This window comes from Lissotriton vulgaris, chromosome 2_1 (genome assembly GCF_964263255.1).
Source record: "Lissotriton vulgaris chromosome 2_1, aLisVul1.2, whole genome shotgun sequence".
NCBI lineage: Eukaryota > Metazoa > Chordata > Amphibia > Caudata > Salamandridae > Lissotriton > Lissotriton vulgaris.
In genome coordinates this window covers 1,120,665,960-1,120,686,401 of record NC_141687.1, presented here as the reverse complement: position 1 = coordinate 1,120,686,401, position 20,442 = coordinate 1,120,665,960, and positions in this window count along the sequence as shown.

Genomic DNA, 20,442 nt, shown 5'->3' with positions numbered 1-20,442 from the left:
CCCTCACCACGTCTTCAACAAGGCCGACGCTGTCATCGCACCCCACCTGCGAGACATCATCAACACATCCTTCGGCACCGCCACCTTCCCTGAGAGCTGGAAGCACGCCGAACTCAGCGCTCTACTCAAGAAACCAACAGCGGACCCCACCGACCTCAAGAACTACCGCCCCATCTCGCTCCTCCCGTTTCCAGCCAAAGTCATTGAGAAGACCGTCAACAAGCAGATGGCCGCCTTCCTCGAGACGAATGGATCCCTCGACCCCTCACAGTCCGGCTTCCGAGCCAATCACAGCACCGAGACCGCCCTCATCGCCGCCACCGATGACATCCGAGCCCTGATGGACAACGGAGAAACAGCGGCCCTCATCCTCCTAGACCTTTCCGCGGCATTCGACACTGTCTGCCACCGCACCCTAGTACAACGCCTCAGCAACATCGGAATCCAGGACAAGGCGCTGGAATGGATCATCTCCTTCCTCGACGGAAGAACACAGAGAGTCCGCCTACCACCGTACAAGTCAGAGGCCTCCGAAGTCATCTGCGGCGTCCCTCAAGGATCCTCTCTGAGCCCCACCCTCTTCAACGTCTACATGAGCCCCCTCGCGGCCATCGCACGCCAACACAACCTCAGCATAATCTCCTACGCCGACGACACCCAGCTGATCCTCTCCCTGACCAACGACCCCGCCACCGCCAGAGCCAACCTGCACGAAGGGATGAAGGAGGTAGCCGAGTGGATGACGACCAGCCGCCTGAAACTGAACTCTGACAAGACGGAGGTCCTCATCCTGGGCTCCTCACCCTCCGCCTGGGACGACTCCTGGTGGCCTCCTGCCCTGGGCACCGCACCCAAACCGTCAGACCATGCACGCAACCTGGGCTTCATCCTGGACTCCTCCCTCTCCATGACCAGGCAAGTCAACAATGTCTCCTCGGCATGCTTCAACATCCTACGCATGTTACGGAAGATCTTCTGGTGGATCCCCACCGAGACCAGGAAGACCGTCATCCAGGCCCTCGTCACTAGCCGATTGGACTACGGCAACGCCCTCTACGCCGGTACCACCGCCAAGCTCCAGAAGAGACTCCAGCGGATCCAGAACGCCTCAGCCAGACTCATCCTCGACATCCCACGAACCAGCCACATCTCCGGACATCTGAGAGACCTTCACTGGCTCCCCGTCAACAAAAGAATCACCTTCCGCCTCCTCACCCACGCACACAAAGCCCGACACGACCAAGGCCCGAGCTACCTCAACAGCCGGATCAACTTCTACGCTCCCAAACGCCACCTCCGATCAGCCAACCACGCCCTCGCCGCCGTCCCCCGCATCCGAAGAGCGACTACAGGAGGAAGGTCCTTCTCCTACCTGGCCGCCAAGACCTGGAACTCCCTCCCGACCGACCTGCGCCTGACCCAAGACCACCTCTCCTTCAGGAAGAAGCTGAAGACCTGGCTGTTCGAGCAGTAGCGGCACCCCCCCTCCCCCAGCGCCTTGAGACCCTACGGGTATGTAGCGCGCTCTATAAGTGTCATGATTGATTGATTTGTGGTGCCATCAGACTTCCTGATAATAACCTCTCCTTTTTGCAAATTCACCTCTTCAGCCTTCCTCCTGTCAAAATGAGCTTTTGTTTAGTTTTGTTTATTCACTACTCTCTTTATCGCAGAACCCAAAACACTTCAACACATTGAATCAAAATCAGCATGTCTGCTCCAAAAGGAGCATAAAATGTAGTCTGGTTCTTGGCTAAAGGTAAGTGCACCCAAAGTGAATAATTGAAAAGAATGTCTGCTCTAAGAACAAAGGTTGGTGCAAAATTGTATATTTCCTGCTTTTTTTTTTACAACAGATCTGTGGCTGACACCTACTTTGAAGATTCTACTGGCTGGATGATACCTTGAGAACCCATGCTGTCTAGCTAATCCATAGGTTCAGATCTAATACTCAGTGGAACCTGACAAACTTTCTATGTCACTGGTGTAGCACTTTTCGTGAGTGTTATGCCATGTTCAAAAACAACAGCTGTACCAACCCTCTTCTCAAATACCTCTGGAAATTTGCTTCACACACCCTCAATAGAAACATCATATTCTAGCCAAATGGGTTTCTGCGTCTGGTCTCAATAAAATACCAAGACACACTAGTCTCGCCATCCCAAAACATCATGAACTCTATGCGTTGCATAACACTATCCATGAACTTTAAGGAATCATTGAAATAGCCTAACATTTCAATATCAAATTTGCCAAAGGCCTTGGGATTAATATCTGGAGGTTTTCACATAAAATTTTTCTATTTATTGAATCTTACATCTAATAGAATGGTTATTAGCGGGCTTGAGTTGGCCGTGACATAAACTGAAAGAGATTCAATATGCATAAAACACATGGTACTCTTTATTCTTTTTATATTGTCCTCATGCATTCCATTATCAACAGTTCAGCACCAACCTCTCACATACTTCTTATATCTGGCTAGCTTTCCCCGGATTACCCCCAGATTTCCAAACTGACTGAAAATGTCCAAACTTTGTACAAAAATTGCATCTTTTGCCCTGTGCAGCATATGGATCAATACTCCCTAGATGCCCTTTCTAGCAACACAGAAACAACTAGTGCTCCTAGCTGTATTCTTTATTTTAAACATATTTTTATTGGCATTTTGTATATAACATTACAGTTTACAAATATCAGGCGTAACCTCCATAGCATTAGCTATGTACTTAATGTAATATCTGTACATTTCATTGCGACTGCTAACAGTAGACACAGCTGTTTCATCCCGCAGACTGTACAGCGCTAAAAAGTTTTTTGTCTCCTCTGAAAGAATTTTTGTACAAATCAATGACTGCTCAATCCCTTTGGTGATGTTCAAAACCTTATCCAAAGACGGATTATAAAAGCTAAGGAGTCCCTCCTGTGTTTTCCTTCAATGACAATTGAATACAAATTGGTCATGTGGGTAAATGTCCATGTGATTCTCAAATTCACAGACGGATACAAGAACACACAGAGCTGCTATGTATTCTTGAATTGTCTCCTCGCTCCCTTGTTTCCTTTTAAAAAATGTATGCCCTTCTAGCAGAACAGAAGGCTCTTCTGAAGATTGTTTGTCCTTTTGTACAGCTACTGCTGTAATCGTTAATTCAGAAAGCACTGTGTTGCGATTTCATAATAGACACATTCTCAAAATATTCCTGGCCTGCTTCTCGTAGATGCCTAAAAAGAAAAGTTTTTCGTCTTGCTGGATCGAATTTGTTACCACAGGGAGATGATGGACGGATTGCTAAAGCTTTTCAGACAGCCACTCCCAATCACAGATCTGGGTTGAATCCAACATCGTCTTTAGCTCACTTCGCCACCCCGTTCAGACCCAGCAATATGCAAATCAGTCTTAAACCTTTTCCTTATGGTAACAGTCCAGCTCGAACTGACTAGCCAGGTCTTCCCTGGACCGGAAACAAGCATCCTGGGACCGGTCTCAGGGTAACACCCCTCATCAGCCAGGCTACCTTGAATCCAGTGACAAATTTGTTAGCATCAATAGCCGTCAAATAATTCTCGCAGATCCGTCACCACTTCCTCCATTTAATTGCAGATTTTTGTAATGTCCTGATGGATACATCACAGGCTTGCACCTACTTAAGGGTTGTCCCCACACTCACCCTACATCCCTCCTCCACAGGTGTCACCAGTCAGGTGACCCTGTTAATAAAAGAGTCCAGGCGCATGTGCCTGTAGCCAGTTACACATGTTCATCCTGTGTCTGTGTTGTTATTTGTCTAGCATGTGGGCCTAGGACCCACACCAGAACAGTTTCCCTGTTATTTGCAAGAGTGGCAGATGCTGAACCCCATGATTGGAGCCAGGAAGTTCAAGCACAGAACGAACATGGCAGTCCAGAAGGCCCAGGGTTCTGACAGAAGCGTTTGGAATAAACAACCTTAGAATGCTGAAGCTGAATGGTAAACAGTAAAGGCAAATAGCACTAGTGCAACTACAACCAACTGGGAGCCCGTGTTTCTTGTTCTGAGAGGGCAAGGCGTACCTTTCTCCACTGCGCACAGGAGGTGAACGAGCTGAGGAAAAGAGGTGTGAAACCAGGGGGTGGAGAAGGGGAGATCCGGGCACATAATGCCCAGAATGTCTAGCTTTTACTACACAATGATCAGCGACGGCTCGTGGAGGGAGTTACGGTGGGGCAGGAGAGTGGGGAGGGGGAGGGGCAGGGTGGAGGTTGCTAAAAACCGGCATATGGATAATTGCAGGTAAGTAAACAATTTAATTAATAAAACGAATTTCGTAGCTCGCACTGCATTGCATTTTGCGATGCAAGGCGCACTACGAAATTCGTTTTATTAATTAAATAAAATGAAATAAGCACACGCTATTCCAACGCCACCGAGCCCTCTTGGCGCGTTTCTAAACATGTGGGTCCACTTCTTTCCCAAATCAACGCAGGGCCCGGCCCGTCTTCAGAAACCCTGTGTGCCGCAAACTTGAACGAGAACGCCGCCTGCCTCTCAACACAAACGAGAACAACAGGTGGGTGCTGGGTAAATGTGTGTGTCTCTGCCGACCGGCCCCACATGATTAATGGTAAGATTAGAAGTTAAGCAGTCGTAAAAGTAACTAACTTTAGTACTGGTAGCTAAGCGAAGGCAGCTAACTAGGGATGCCAATGCTATGCAGTCACTAACCGTGCCAAACCCAATGCTGTTTTTTTGGGTAGCGTGATGGCATTGGTCCGATTCTAACTTGTATGATCACCGGCATGGACAGTGGGACTGGAGGCTGGCAGGCTGCAGGCAGCTCACCTCCGGCGGCTCCATAATATACGAATACGAGGATTATAGGATCCTCATAGTCGGAGTCCGATGTCTGTGATTCATTCAATTTCACTGTCTGAATGCCAGACCAGTGCCTGCCTGCCTGGCCTAGTAGCGGTACACTTTAACTTAAGATAGCAATCAGCAGGCCTCGGGTGTATTAGGGTCATTGGCTGGCTCTCATAGAGGGAGTGGTGGCGATGTGGTCCTACAGATGAGCGGCAGTGTTGAGTGCAGTGAGATCCGGAATTTTCAAGCGCAGCTAAAAGAGAAATGCTGTTTCAGGGAATCCTTCAATTCCACCATATGTTGTTTCTCTGTATACCCTGTAAATGTATGGATAATGGGAATGACAGTCATTCCAATATGCTTGTGATAAAACATGCATATCAATGAGGTGGCATGGAAATTAGCCAGGCCAAATAATTTGGGTGTTTTTAGTGCTCAGAAAGGATTGGGTACTGTAAATTCCCTCTGATAATTCCCCTCTGAATCTTCGTCTTTCTGTGACCTTTTTGCTAGTGTTTTTAATTGTGTCCGTGCAGGAGTGTGTGCGTAGGTCTAGTGAAGTTACAAACTTTTAAGGTACCCAGCGGAAACACTGCCTTTAGAAAATGCAGGCTTGTTTGATTTTCTGTAAAAAATTATGACTTCATCTGCTCGTGTTTGCTATTGAAACAGTTCTGTAATACAGCAAGTCTAGGAAATTTAAGTCCAAGAAAATGTATTTGATTCTTTCAGGCAACGTCTGGCATTTGTTTTTCAGGATGTATTGATTACAGGTCATCTACAAATGCTTTCAAGTGTCTAACCTACTTTAAAGGGGGAATGTTATTTCTCAAATTTGTATTGTAATTTTGTATATTTGAGGTAATGTAGTAAAGAATGTATTAATTAAAGCAAAAACGTGGTCGATTTTGACTTTGCAAATCCATGCATTACAGTGAAGAAAACTGTTCTGTAGTGCTGTGATGCTCTTATTAAATGTTAGTTGCTTAAGAGATCATTATGCTACATTGGTAGTCGTGTAGTTAGTTCAGGACTTCATATTACTAGATTGAGGATGGATGAACAGGAAAGAACTGTTAAATAAAGACCTGTATTCACAGTTCAGCGCACATAGTGCTTCGTATTTACATGGGAAGACTAGAATATAAGCAACTTGAATAAGAATGCGGGGAATGAGATTTTGATATCAATTTATGATCAATTTAATAACTTATCTCATTCGTCAATTTTGGACCGTTGGTATCTGTCATTGAGTAAAAGACAACCCTCACATAGGTTAAATAAACCCCATAAACTGACGCCACTCTGAAGAACCACTTACAACTGATAAAGTTTTGAAAGTTTTATATAAAAGTCAAATTTGAATACAAATACAATCCTCTCAGGATAAACCTCAAAGTATACAGAAGAATACAAAATCAATTTCAGAATCAGCAATTTAAAACATCGATGTGAAGTGGTTCCTTTGCGTCATCTACAGAAAGAGAAAAGTATCAAGTTAAATCTGTCCCTACACTATACTAAGTGACATCCCTACTTCGCAAGTTCCTAACCTAAAAAGGTGTCAGCAGTTTGACTCCCAAAGAAGTTCAAACTCTCTTAGCCTCTAAAGGTAACTTACGTTAAGAAGCAGTACCCTCTCTGCCTACCCATCCGCTCTTCTAAGGGTCCTCGGCCTACTGCTCTCTTGCGCTCTGATCTTTCTCAGCGCATCTGCTCAAGTCATCTACCCTTCGCCCTTCTCTCTCTGAGCTCCCTCTGAGCAATTCGCTATCTTATCCCCGGGGTGCTGTCCCTAAAATACACAATCTCAGAGTAGGTGAAACGCCCCTTGACGCCCACCACGGACTTTCCCCGATGATGTCAGCTTCTGGCTTCTTCCTTTGCTTCATCTCTTTCGCCGTCCGTTAAGTTGACCTTTCTTCTTTAGATGTCATCTTCGTCTTCTTGTTGGCGACTTCTACTGACACCTTCAGATCAAAAGTCATATGAACTTAAACAAGACTTTTACTTACAACTGCGATTCTTTGACCCTTCTAGGTCCTGTGAACGGTCATTCAAAACAAGTCTCAAATTCTAAGCGCTTCTTATCACGTTCAGGCCATAAACCTCGTTCAGCGTTGTCACCCTAAATCTAGGAAACGCTAGACTCTTTGGCTCGCACGTTCACATCAAGGCTATTCACGACTCCTGTGAGCCCACTAAATTACATACAGCGGACTACACTTCTGCGAAGCCTTGGTCAGTCAGGTTAAAATCACAAATGACCTAAACCCTTCTAACATCTTTACAAAAAACCTTCTACACAGTGTAACCTTTAACATACATTTATATACAATCGCATTTAGCAAGTCCTTACGTATAAGTAAATATTTGTACTTAAAATATAAACTACATAGTGTATAACTTCATATTCTCCTTCGCTATATCGTTTTATACATGGTCTACGCATTTCTTCATATATCATTTCTCGCCGCTTCTCCGTTTAAGGTTACACACGTACATGAATTCTACTTTGCACGTTCTAAATTTCATAAGCATTTGTACACCATTTCTACATCAGCCCACTACGTATACGGGCCTTCTAAATCTAATACATTTCATAAAGTGAATACAGTTACGTTTCCTATATTACTTTGGATTATATCGGTTATCTACGCTATAAGTGTCAACTTCACATTATGATATACATTTCATTCCTACGTTATACGATGTGCTTGTAAATATGGCCTATACATATTTTTTATTCAAATTTGCGCTCTCTCAGTCCCCCCTTTGATGACTTCTAGGAGTCATCACTTAATGCAATTTGAATAACATCTCTAAACAGGACTAGTTACAACATTCCCTCTTTTCATCGTTTCGAGAGCTCTTAAGCTTTTGTACTGTTGATCTTGTAAAGCAGCTAATCTCCTTTCTTGCTCTCTCACTGTTCGTTGTAACCGGTTCGACCTGTACCATTTATACAATTTTACTAAACCTAACAATGTGATTATACAAATTAATACTATCAATACAGGCTTTATTATATACCACACTATGCTTTTACCAAAGTTGGCAAACCAACTTCCAACCTTTCCTACTCCATGACCGACTTTTTCCCAAACGTTTATTTTTGATAAATCTTCTATCTCTTTATGAATCTGTGTAATGTTCTGTATGACTTTCTCAAGTGGTTTTGAATTATCAGGAATATAAGTACAACATTCCTGAACCTTCAAAGCCTTACAAACTCCGCCTTCTTTTGCTAGCAGTACATCTAAAGCAAGTCGGTTCTGGAGAACCATTGCTCTAATCGACTGCATCTCGCCTTCTACTAACATTAATGACCTTGCCGTACTTGCAGATAATCTATCCACAACTGTAGCTAGTCTCCTGATCTTAACATCGTTAAGTATTAAACCTAACATAGGAAACATTGCTCCAAATACATCTCCTACTACTTCTGCATCTCCTACTTCCCTTTTCGCTCTCCTCGAAGCCTTTCCTTCTATTATCGCTACATCCTTTGCATGATATATTTTGGGGAAGACAATTGCCAAGTAACACGAACCATACCAATTGTCAGGTAGTTTTACATAGGCATTTCTTCCACATACAAAATATACATTCGGAATCGCTTGCATTCCTTTCATAAAATCTTTCGTATAGTACTCTAATCTAAAAGCATGTTCACAATTCACTTCACCTACGAATACACTCTCATAATATGTCTTGCTTCGAGTTAAACATAACTTTCCTTTCTGCGTTCTATCCAATGCTATTGGACCATTGCTACCTTTCTTTTTATGTGCCTTTTCTTCTTCGGTCCAATCCGTTTTCCATTGTCCTGACATTTTTAAAATCTTCTGCCTTCTATATCTATCGTCTACTTGTCCTATAAACCTTTTCTCTACCTCTGACACCTTGCAAGTCAGGTTATTTCTGCGTGCATATGATGTATCTAATGTATCCCAAGGAAGAAAGAATTTGGCTAATCTATCCTCCTTTTTGTAATAGTCCCACTTATTCATTTGTTTATAATTCGGAACTTCAGGCAGTACCGAATCATAATTTGAAAAGTAGTACTCAAATCCTTCTCTACTATAAAATATACTAAGAAGTAAACTACATGTTATCCCATAAGTCAGTGGATGATGATGATATCTAATGCCTTCGTCTACAGAAGCCGGCAATTGCATACAAACATAGCAATCTTTGGCCTCCATGGCATCGATATACTCATATAACAATTTGGCATATGCATTTGACCTAAAATTTCCCTGTGACTCGTCTACGTGTAATCTACGAGCTTCATCTGCCAATAACGCCTTTCCACGTATAACATTGCTCTCCTCGTTCTTCCCCACAAGAGCAGGTCTCAAAGTCGTTACAGGCTTTACATCTGCTGTTTCTTTATCGTTTTCATGTCCTATTACGTATGATATTGTCACTACTGTAATTATGAGAAAAATTACTACTGCTATTAGTGTACCTACTATACATCTAGCTTTTCGGTTTGGGTTGCCATTCTCCATGTTATCAAACAGCTTAACTCCTTCTTTTGCGAAAAAGTTTTTCTTTTCCAGTCGTTGTTTGCTTTACTTGCTTTCTCAGTCTGTAAAGTGCTTTTTATCAACAAAGTCTCTTTTTCGCAACAATGTCTTTTTCTCTTTACAACAGACAACCCTAACCCTTCTCCGTCCTCTAAATGTAATCCCTAATTTTATTCTTCTTTCCACTCGGCGCTAAGTTATCTTCTTCTTTATAGCTTATATACAAAAGTCTTTATGCATCAACAATTATTCTCGCACCTGCAGCTTTCACAACAATTTCCAATAACTCAAAACGAATGACTTTTTCTTCTTCCTCCGGAATTTGATGACCAAAAGTTGGAAATTGTAATCTATTTAGCACTAGATCTTGTTTTTGACTCAATTTTGGGGGTATGGGAAGTGTGAAAGTCAGTAATCCCTCAGTCTCGAGTCCAGGCGTCAACATCCATATCTCCACTGCCACAAATGGATCGTGATCGATTACTTTCACTTTCTTCACTCTCCCAGATTTCTGTCCCCAAGACATCTGCTAGATAAGTCCACTCTGGGGTGGCGTACCTTCTGCAGGGCACACGTACCCTTCTCGATCTTCTTGGACTTTCAGTTCCCGAGTCAGTAGTTTCTTCTTCCTGGTCCGATTCTTCAGCGATCGGGACAAGAGCTCTTTCTTGATCTGCTTTTAAGCTTGGCCTTCTCCTTCTCTCCGGCCAACTAGCTTCCTCACTCCTTGTCCTCCCGCTCCTTGTTCTTGGACTCGTCTCTTGGTCACTCTCAGCTTGTTCAGTATCTGATTCAATCTCCCAATTACTCTCTTCTCCTGAGGCGACTTCGGTCCCACTGGTATCCTGACCTTCGTCGACCTGTTCCGTCTCAGTCTCAGCCTCTTCGCTCACCTCCACAGCTTGGCTTTCCCCCTCTGTGGCTTCTCCGCTTTCCGCTGGATTCTCATCCGAGAGAGGAGCTGTTTCTTCTAGAGGTGTTGGCACTCTTCGGGTATGTGAGGCATGTATCCAGTTTGGCAGGCCTCCACACTTTACTGCAGTATTCGTCACAAGTATGACTTGAAACGGTCCTCTCCAGCGCACGTCTAAGCAGTTCTTTCTGACATGCTTCTTCACCAGGACCCAGTCTCCCGGACTCAGGTCATGGCCCAAATCTTGTGCTGATGGAACCTCTGCAGCCTGGACCTGGAGGGACACAGAATTAACGGCATCAGATAGTCCCTTACAGTAGTCCAAGATCAAATCGTCTGTGATGTTCACTAGAGCTGCAGTCGGAACCGATGGCAATCTCATGGCTCTCCCCATTAGCACTTCATGTGGAGAGAGACCTGTTTTCCTATCTGGTGTGCTACGTATGCTCATAAGAACCACTGGAAGTGCGTCTGGCCAACTCAGGGATGTTGCTGAACAAACTTTGGCAAGTCTGGACTTGATTGTGCTGTTGATTTGCTCTACAATCCCTGAAGCTTCTGGTCAATAGCTGCAATGAAGTTTCTGATCGATACTCAAAGCTGAACATAGCATCTTCACTATTTCGCTGTTAAAATGAGTTCCTCTGTCCGATTCCAAAGAGGATGGTGCCCCAAACCTCGGTATTAACTCTCTAAGTAACAATTTTGCTACCGTAAGTGTATCGCACCTACGTGTAGGGTAAGCCTCAACCCATCTAGAAAATATGCAAACAATCACTAAAACGTATCTGAGTCTATTGCATTTAGGCATTTCTATAAAATCAAGCTGCATCCTATTGAAAGGCCCCCCAGACCTCCCAATGTGACTCAACGTAACTGGTGTTCTCTTTCCCACGTTTAGCTGCTGACAGATCGTACATCGCTGACACACTGCTTCTGCCGCTACTCTAAACTTGGGATTAAACCACGTTTGTCTGAACACTCTCACCATAGCATCTCTACCTATGTGTGCTGATCCATGCAATTTCCTTGCCATTGGACTAACAAGTTCATTTGGTAAAACTGCTCTCCCGTCGGCGGAGATCCAGAAATTCATCTCACTTCTAACACAACCCGCTGTTTCCCAACTCTTTTTCTCATCATCTGGTGCATTTTCCTGAACACTTCTTAATTCATCCCACGTATCTACAGTATCCAACAACATTGTCAATTCAGTTCTTTCTTGGATTCCCCCCACTTTTACATCTCCGTGGATCTGAGCTAAAACTGCTAACGCGCATCCCTCTCTTTCGCAGCAGTAAAGCAAAAATATTTTTGTGTAATCAGGCATTCCTAAAGCCGGGGCACGACATAAGTCCTCCCTCAGCTGCAAAAACGCCATCAAACAATCTTTGTCCCATGGTACCAGATCACTTACTCCCTTATGCGTCAGTTGCAACAAAGGTTTTGCCTTCAGTGAGAAATTGGCTATCCACTGCCGACAATAACCGACCATGCCTAGAAACATCCTGACTTCTCTTTGCGTTGTAGGCGCGTTCATTTTCATGATCGCCTCTATTCTGTCTGGAGACACCTTCCGCTTTCCCTTTTCAATCCTATGGCCCAAGTATTGCACTTCAGTCATACAATATTGCAATTTACCTGGAGACACCTTGTGTCCGTTCTCGGCCAAGTGATATAATAAGGTTATGGTGTCTTCTCTGCAAGCTTCCTCAGTTTCTGACGCAACTAGGAGGTCGTCTATGTACTGGACTAGAACCGAATTCTTGGGCAGTACTAGACTTTCAAGATTTCTTTTCAATAGCTGGATAAAGATCGATGGGCTTTCTGTATACCCCTGAGGGATACGACACCATGTTAAGACGCGATCTTCCAGCTTAAAAGCGAAAAGATACTGGCTCTCTTCATCTAAAGGAATCGAAAAGAAAGCCTGGCACAAATCTATCACGGTAAACCATTCAGCTTGGAACGGTATCTGAAATAATATCACTGATGGATTCGGTACCACTGGACAACATGAGACAACAATATTATTAATCTTTCGAAGATCCTGCACTATCCTGTATTTTCCACTAGGCTTCTGCAAACCCATAATCGGGGAGTTACATGGACTACCCACGATCTCCTTCAGTATTCCCTGTTTAATCATGTATTCGATCACAGGCTTTATCCCTGCAATCGTCTCTGGAGTCAACTTGTATTGTGGAGTTCTTGGATACTCAGCATTGGATCTTACCAAGATCTTTACAGGTTCTACTCCCTTGATCAGTCCTATTTCCTCTCCAGTAAAATCCCACACCTCAGCTGACACTTTCTCCCTCAAATCCTGTGGAAGCTCTTCCACTGTTAAGGTAGGATATAGTTCCACGCACTCTTGCGAGTTCACAACCCTAAAATCGGCATCCTCATCATTGGTCTGCACTTCTACTCCTTCAGGTGTACAATGTATTGTGCAGTTCAGTTTACAAAACAGATCTCTTCCTAGCAAACACACAGGGCTAGAATCACAGATCACAAACTGATGTTCGTCGCTGTAATTCCCTATTTTTACTGACACTGGTTCGGTCAGAGGATTCGTCATCCTCTTGTTTGCGACTCCTACCACCTGAATCGTCTCTCCCGATATTGGCAAACCTGGGACTACCGCTGATCTCAACGTAGATCGAGTGGCCCCAGTATCCACCAAAAAGGTTGTAGGACATCCAGCTACTTCAGCCTCTACGTATGGTCCTCTCTGATCTACTTCCAGGGCTGCTCCTACAGTACAGTCTTCCTCCCTATTCACTCGTTGCCCTGTAAGAGGATCAACGTAGTAGCATTCTTCTCCTCCTACAAACAATGGCATTTGTCTATAAGTTTTCCCTCCGTTTGTGATGCGAGGTGGTTGAGGAAACGGGGCTCGAGGAATCTGAGTCCCCCCTTTGATAAACTTTCCCTTCGGGGCTGCAGCTCCCTTAACCACGTTATTCTGTACCTCTTCCTCCTCTTGTTCTAATTCCCCTGTCTCAACATTGTAAGGACACTCTCGTCCCCAATGTCCCACTTCGTTACACTGGTGACACCTCGTTGTTTTTTTCAGTGTCGCAATATCCATTCTCGGTCTCGGTCTTTCTTCCTCATCTCTGCTCTGATTATTCTGTTTCTTTGCTTGCGTTCCTGTTCCCTGTTGCCGCTGTCCACCCTTTCCAGCTGCTTGCATTTGTACCAGCATTAATTTTTCCTTGAGTTTCTTTGCCTTTGAATCTATTTCATCGCTACAGTACCTTGCATACCTCAGGATTTCGTCTAAAGGTTTATTCTGCCAACAGATCAGATGCTGTTGTATCATCAGGCTTATGTCTGGTCTTAATCCTAAAACAAACTTCGACACAAACTGTCCTATGTCCTTAGGATCCATTACATCCAACCCACTGTATTGTTTAAATGCTTTCAGCAGTCTTTCATAGAACTCGTGAACTGTCTCTTTGGGCTCCTGAGTTGTTCGATCTATCTTAACCCAGTCTATGTCTTGTACTGGCACTTTCTCTTTTAGCCATGTTATTACTCTTTCGTATTTTTCCATGACTCTATCTGATGGACCATTTGTCCGGTTATCTCTCGGAGGCTCACAAGTAGGCCATTCAACATTAAGTTTGCACGCCGTCCACAAATCTCCGGGTACTACGATATCGAACAATGTGTTCAAATCGATCCACAGCACCTTAGAGATCTTTACGAACCTCTCTACCTGCTTGTACCACTCAACGGGATTCTCTCTAAGCTTCGGGAAGGAATTAGTGAATGCCGCTAAATCCCCCCTACTCCAGGGTACATGAACGTAATTTCCGTTCGCGATTTCTGGCAAAGGGAAGGCTTCCATTCTCATTAGGTCTGTATCCTGGGATTTCACAATTGTACTTCTTCTGACCGATCCCCTCTTAGACCACTTTTCCTCCCATCTATCCAAGTCTCTCCATATTCTAATGCACATGACTAGTTCCCTTATGTGTACTCTTAGTCCAATTGTTCTACGTTCATCTAGATCTCGATCTGTGCAATTTAGCCTATGATTGGGCTGCAAAGCTTTAGTTCGTGACATGTCTATCATATATTTTTCCGCTAATTCAGATAGTTTTTCATGAGCTGCCCATGCTTTCCGAGTAACATCCTTTGATAAAAACAGTATTTCATCTGGTGCGTACAATTCTAACCTCTCTATTGCCACTGTGCCATCAATTATTTCATCCAAGTCTGATTTTAAGCTCATTACATCAATCCGTCTGGCTTTTATTTCAGCTCTCAGTATGTCAGTCCTAGGCGGTTCGCTCATACCCCTCTCACCTCCACTATGCGCCCTTCGCCTAAACACAGGCGAGTTATGAGGAGTTTTCTTTCCATCTCTTTGTTCCCACCTCTCTAGATCCCAAGCCTTTCCATCTTCCCGTGGGGTGTGGTGGAACATTACTCCATCCCCCATCCCTACATTGCGCCTTTTCGGCTCGGTTTCTCCAGATACGAGATAGGATCCACCGTTTTGTTCAAAACCACTGTAACTCGCTTGCTGTCTGGTGTCGCTCAATAAACGATAAGGTCCTTCATGGCTCTCCATGCTCCCGCGATCCCGATCCTGATCACCAGAAGTATGGCGAGACGTTTCGCGACTCCCTATATTCTCATGACTTCGCTCGCGGTCACCGGATGCATGGCGAGACCCTTCACGACTCTCCATGTTCCCGTGATCCCAATGTTGCACTGTTTCGCCCGGGGTATGGTGAGTGCATCTGAAAGTATTACGGTACTCCTGCGTCCTTCGTTCCCCTTCACTAAAGGTGACGCGAGGCACTTCGCCACACCCTGTACTCCTGTCTTCGCACATTTGCCTATTGCCGCTAATAGTAGGACAATTATTTCCTCTGCTTTCCTGACTCCCTCTCTCCCACTCCGGGCTGCTTTCGCCAGCTCCACAATGAGAGAGGATCCTGTTATCCTGGTCTCTCCACTCTGCTCCTGTTTCTAAACTTTTATTCCGAGCCTCTTCGGCAGTATCCCATTCTTTCAGGTATTCCCTTAATTCCTTATGGGTTTTCGGTTTTGGTCCCCTTAAGTCCATTGGCCCTCTTTGACCCCCTTGTTCTATCCAGGGACCTGTTGCGGCATCTAATGGGGTACTCCGACTCATCGGTGCTAGTATCTGTCTCTGAGGATTCCTCATGGTATTCCTATTCTCCATCTCTGCTCTTTCCCTGTCCCATCGTGCCTGTTCCTCCTGCTGGACCCCTTCTGGGTTGTTGATTGACACAATAGGGCCTATGGTAACCGGTACTTGTAAAGCATCTGGCATTTGGTAGGACCTTGCATGTTGCGTCTCTGGCACTTTCTGGACCACAAATCTTCCCACTACTCTCTGTTCGGAACTAGATTGAGGTATTTCCTCCTCTTTCTTGGCATCCCACTCTGTTACTGGGATCGATTTATATTCCCCCCATCTAGCTCCGTCTTCTTGTGGTAATATGGGACTTGCGGCCCCTCCGCTGTACGGAGGTGGTCTATCTGTTAATAGCCTCTCTATCAGATCCTCTTCTGTCTCGCTTTCCTCATCTTCCTCTAGAGGTTTCTTTTCTCCCGTAACTTCCAGCATCGGGTACAGTTTGTCTGCTTCTATCTTTTGTACCCTCCATTTTTTGGCTTCATCGTCCCATTTAGCATCCTGCACTGCTTTTACCGATCTTCTCACTCTTTCTTGGCGCCTCTTTACGCTCTTTTCGTGTGCTGTTCTAAACCATACACTAAGTGCTTCGAACTGTGTTGGTCTCGGTAGAGGTCTTGTTGCAAGCATTACTGCTTTTAGTTCGTTCAGCACATCTAGCTTAAATGTTCCGAATCTCGGAAACGTCAGTTCCTTATTCCCTTCAGTTAGCTTATTCCACTCGGAAATCCATAATATCGAGTGCAAGCCTACATTCACTGCCATATAATAAGCTGGTGTGCCTTCTGGTGGAGCTTCTTCTCCGGCATATAAATTTCTTCTATTCCTCCTAAAGAGTGCTCTCAAACTCTTAAAACACTTCATTTTCGATAATCTACGATTTTCCTCTTACTCTTCCTTGTTTACGTCCCGAGGACAACCAACCAATCCCTACGCGGCTCTCGCTAATCGGCCTATCCCAGTGCGACTCTCCGCTGACGTCTGACAAACTAACCAATCTCAGCGCGGTTTTATACTGACGTCACTCGTTTACTCTTGCAGCAGTTCTCCTTCTTTCTCAACTCGTCTCACGATTTCGCATGCGTTTTCATTCATACACTGAAAAATGACTACTTCCGTCCAAGCGATCACTTTTCTCTGACTGTACGGCCACAGTCTAACTGTAATTGTCACCTCAACTGACGAGACGTCTTCCCTCTTACGGTCAGACGATCGCCTCAACTGATAGGTTACTTACACACAGTAAACGTACGACCAGCGTCCGTTACTCATTCACTCACTCTTACGCTCCCCCTATCATCGGTCTGTCGGGAAATCAATGGTACCTCATGACTCCCTTTCAATGGTAGACAAATTACCCTGGGTGTTCGATACACCCGAACCACTTAAGTCCTTCCCTGGAGCTTAAGATTTCATCCGGTTGCGCGCGCTCACAACCTTCCCTCAATCACACTACAGGCATTCAACTCCGCTTGACATTACAACACAGGAACAACATAAAACACCGCAATCTTACAACGCATGACCCTTATACTCACTCTCGACCGACTCTGCTGCTTTTCTTTCGTCGCACCGTCAGCACCGTCTTCGGCTGTAATTCTTCTTCTGGTCGTCGATGACTAGGGACCTTGGGGTAAACTAAACCTGGCCTACGTCGTCTTCCTCAAGAAGATAACCATCATTACTCTGCTACCAACTGCGGGGAATGAGATTTTGATATCAATTTATGATCAATTTAATAACTTATCTCATTCGTCAATTTTGGACCGTTGGTATCTGTCATTGAGTAAAAGACAACCCTCACATAGGTTAAATAAACCCCATAAACTGACGCCACTCTGAAGAACCACTTACAACTGATAAAGTTTTGAAAGTTTTATATAAAAGTCAAATTTGAATACAAATACAATCCTCTCAGGATAAACCTCAAAGTATACAGAAGAATACAAAATCAATTTCAGAATCAGCAATTTAAAACATCGATGTGAAGTGGTTCCTTTGCGTCATCTACAGAAAGAGAAAAGTATCAAGTTAAATCTGTCCCTACACTATACTAAGTGACATCCCTACTTCGCAAGTTCCTAACCTAAAAAGGTGTCAGCAGTTTGACTCCCAAAGAAGTTCAAACTCTCTTAGCCTCTAAAGGTAACTTACGTTAAGAAGCAGTACCCTCTCTGCCTACCCATCCGCTCTTCTAAGGGTCCTCGGCCTACTGCTCTCTTGCGCTCTGATCTTTCTCAGCGCATCTGCTCAAGTCATCTACCCTTCGCCCTTCTCTCTCTGAGCTCCCTCTGAGCAATTCGCTATCTTATCCCCGGGGTGCTGTCCCTAAAATACACAATCTCAGAGTAGGTGAAACGCCCCTTGACGCCCACCACGGACTTTCCCCGATGATGTCAGCTTCTGGCTTCTTCCTTTGCTTCATCTCTTTCGCCGTCCGTTAAGTTGACCTTTCTTCTTTAGATGTCATCTTCGTCTTCTTGTTGGCGACTTCTACTGACACCTTCAGATCAAAAGTCATATGAACTTAAACAAGACTTTTACTTACAACTGCGATTCTTTGACCCTTCTAGGTCCTGTGAACGGTCATTCAAAACAAGTCTCAAATTCTAAGCGCTTCTTATCACGTTCAGGCCATAAACCTCGTTCAGCGTTGTCACCCTAAATCTAGGAAACGCTAGACTCTTTGGCTCGCACGTTCACAGCAAGGCTATTCACGACTCCTGTGAGCCCACTAAATTACATACAGCGGACTACACTTCTGCGAAGCCTTGGTCAGTCAGGTTAAAATCACAAATGACCTAAACCCTTCTAACATCTTTACAAAAAACCTTCTACACAGTGTAACCTTTAACATACATTTATATACAATCGCATTTAGCAAGTCCTTACGTATAAGTAAATATTTGTACTTAGAATACAAACTACATAGTGTATAACTTCATATTCTCCTTCGCTATATCGTTTTATACATGGTCTACGCATTTCTTCATATATCATTTCTCGCCGCTTCTCCGTTTAAGGTTACACACGTACATGAATTCTACTTTGCACGTTCTAAATTTCATAAGCATTTCTACACCATTTCTACATCAGCCCACTACGTATACGGGCCTTCTAAATCTAATACATTTCATAAAGTGAATACAGTTACGTTTCCTATATTACTTTGGATTATATCGGTTATCTACGCTATAAGTGTCAACTTCACATTATGATATACATTTCATTCCTACGTTGTACGATGTGCTTGTAAATATGGCCTATACATATTTTTTATTCAAATTTGCGCTCTCTCAAGAATGTGCCCCATTCTATTTGCTAGTTCATTGGTTGAAATCAGCATGAAGTCGTCTCCTCCACATTTGGTTTTGGTGGTAGTGGAGGCGGCATCGCCCTCAAGTCTGGTTAGGCTCATTAGTTAACCTGTGCATTCACATGCAGAATGGCCCTGAATTTGTTACCCCAAGAATCTTCCTTTCAATTCCAATACAGCCTGTTGTGGCTTCCATCTCTAATATTGAGGTTAAAATGACTTGTGCAAGTTTCTCATAATGTACATTTAATTATAATTTTTTGAACCCAATGCACTCAGTGCATTTTACACCACCTTGGTGCTGCTTTAGGACTCATGAGTACTTCTGTGGTATCTCTTTTAGTGAGTTTCTTGGGGCTGTAAGATCCCATTCGGAGCACTGTATTATCAGAATGTCGTGCTTGTCTAACCTACGTGCAGTTAGGCAATAATGTTTTAAGCCAGACTGCATGTGTGATTTGGGGCAGATGAAAAATTGAGCGCCAGGTTGCCGGTACTAACCTGGATGTACCTAGAATACCTTTGGAATGCTGGGCTGATTTAAGGTTAGACCTTCACAATGGTTAGACAACCAGGAAGCCCCGATTGGGTGTTATCCTGCCCCACCACAACATAAAATCACCCAATATCACTGATCCTTCTAGCACCACAGGTTCTTCCCTTAGATGCTTACCTATGAGGAAGTCTCTCTTTCTGAATTTCAGATCATGTATTGCATCTGACTTTTAGCAGTGCCAATTGACGATGTGGGTGGAGCTAATAGAGTAAGTGGGTGGAGACAGTGGATGGAGCCAGAGAAAAGTAGGTGTGGCCTCCGACAGACATGTCAGCACCTGCACTTCATATTTGTTCAGTTCAATACTGAGTGTGTGTGTTCCGAACTTCCGCGGCCCGCCCACTGGCAAGTCAAGTGGCAAACAGACAGTCAACACTGCGTCTGCATAAACTAAGAAGGGCCGGGCGGGCTGGCAGCCGCCATGATGATGACACATATTAGATTCATTATTCATTTGAATATATATTTTCTTGGACTTGGGCAGGGCTGCCTGCAGGCTAAGTGATTAAGAGTTGAGTTGCAAGTAAACGCTGTGACTCTCACATGGCAGGATACATGAACAACACGCTGCGGGCCTGTGGCTGCACATAGTACAAAGGTACATTTTAAAAAAACATCATTCAATGTGGGCGTGCGCAGCAGATACATAGACCCGGCCCTGATAATTAAGTGCCGTTGGTAAGCTCCGGAAAGCACCGGCACAAATTAAGCACTGGCGAGGGGTACTGTTTGGTAGGTCTTGCCTGCTGCAGCGCATGCTCTGTTGTTATGAGGGTAGTGTTTATAATAAAGTGCTTGGAGCACAACCAATGCTTACCATTCATTGGCTTCCTTGTCACTCTTCTATGCTGCCTCCTAATTGGCCAGCGTTCGTCAGGCGTCACTTCCTTTTCCTCCTGTGTAGCATGAACCAAGCACAGATTACTTCCTCTAGATTAGTGTCAGTCCCCTGCTTGGGCTTTGATTGAGGTGCTATTTCTTCTTACCCTTCCACACCACCTTTTCCGTGGTGCTGCTCCCAGCTCCCACCCACTCCTTCTCCCTATTGCATCTTCCCCTCCTGCACTCCCCTTCTCTGTGTTGCTTCCCCCCA